This window comes from Odontomachus brunneus, unplaced genomic scaffold (genome assembly GCF_010583005.1).
Source record: "Odontomachus brunneus isolate Ranch 3 - 2012 unplaced genomic scaffold, Obru_v1 Obru_scaffold_214, whole genome shotgun sequence".
Taxonomy (NCBI): Eukaryota; Metazoa; Arthropoda; class Insecta; order Hymenoptera; family Formicidae; genus Odontomachus; species Odontomachus brunneus.
This window is the reverse complement of record NW_022639664.1, coordinates 466,598-468,352: the sequence shown is the minus strand read 5'-3', so window position 1 is coordinate 468,352 and position 1,755 is coordinate 466,598.

The following is a 1,755-nucleotide window of genomic DNA, read 5'->3' as shown; positions in this document are numbered from 1 at the left end:
TATATATATATATATATATATATATATATATATATATATATATATATATATATACATATATATAATTGAGACTCAAAGATCAGTCTAAGTATGAAAGGTAGATTCGCTTCGTACGTTAATCAAAGATAAATTCCGATGCGTTTGACATGCTGGACATAATTATTATCCCACTATTATATTAATATTATATAAAAGTAATATTAGTATTTAATAGCACTAAGACATCCGTGCTGTACTCCTTATTTGCCTCTTTAATTCTTACTGTTAGTTATTCTAAAAAGAAGCTTTCTATAAATATATTTTGTTAAATGTAATTTCTTAACTTAAAAAATATTTGTTACACTTTACAAAACATGTAATAAACATAAAATAATATTTTTTTTTAATTTGTAAAATAGGCTGTCAAATTATGAATTTCTAGAAAAAAATGATCTCCTTACAAGAAAATTTTTTTAACGTAAAAACTATGTTTAAATAAATATTTGCTTGTTTAACGTAAATAAAGTACAAGTAAATCATTTTATAAATCTAAATAAATTATTTTCTAATATTAAAAATATCTTTTTGAGTTTCAAATTAAAGTTTCTTTTATTATCAGAAAACAACTTATTTAAATTTGCAAAATGATTTATTTGTATTTTATTTATTGGATTGTCGGAAAAGTCATGACGTATTTTCTTTATGTTTTTCAAAGATCATTTATTTATATAAAAAACAAAGATCAATCAATGATATATTGCCCATTTTGTTCAATAACCTTTTGCCATCTTTTAGTGAGCTTCATAATTCCTCGTTTATAAAAGGATCTGTCTTTATCGGCGAAAAATTGAACAAGGTGCTGATTTACAATCTCATATGAATTGAACGATATATCACGTAAGGAGTTTTGAAGAGAGCGAAACAAGTGGAAGTCTGACGGCACAAGGTCAGGCGAGTATGGTGGGTGTGACAACACATCCCATCCAAGCTCCAATAATTTTTGACGGATGATCAAACTTATGTGTGGTCTCGCGTTGTCATGATGGAACACAACTCCTTTACGATTAACGAGTTCTGGACGTTTCTGGATGATGGACTCGTTCAAACTATCCAATTTCCGACAGTACACATTCGAATTGATTGTTTGCTTCCTTGGTAGAAGCTGAAAAAACATGACACTTTTAAAATCCCACCACACTAAGAGCATAATCTTCCTCTGATGCTTTCGATGTCAAGTTGAAGCAACTGTTTTCGAAAAAGTAGGGACAAGATGCTTCTACATTAGGTTCGTTGGATTGTGCTCACGTATATTCTTCATGAGTCGACAGCAAGTTGACAACAACATGACGATAATAATTGCTTAAATATGAATGATATCATATTGTCATCGCATATTCCAACGAACATAATGCAGGTCTCAGGTTAGGATTGTACGATATATGTTTCGCGTAACACAGAACTGCATAAAATGGAGTCCACCATGAGAATTTAAGGCATAAGATTTAAGTTCTAAGCTTCAACCTTAAGAAAATGACCAGTCACAGTATGAAAAGAATAAACGACTGTGCTTAGTAAATTTAATCAATTATGTGACGTTCTGTAACACATATTTTTCAAATAACGTTTCTGCTTGGTTATGCGATTTGGCGTTATACGGAAAATACATGCTATGGGACTGCATCTTTATAATCTAAAAATATAATCTACAGTGAGTAGTCAATATACTGTTTGTTACTCTCTCTCTCTCTCTCTCTCTCTCTCTCTCTCTCTCTCTCT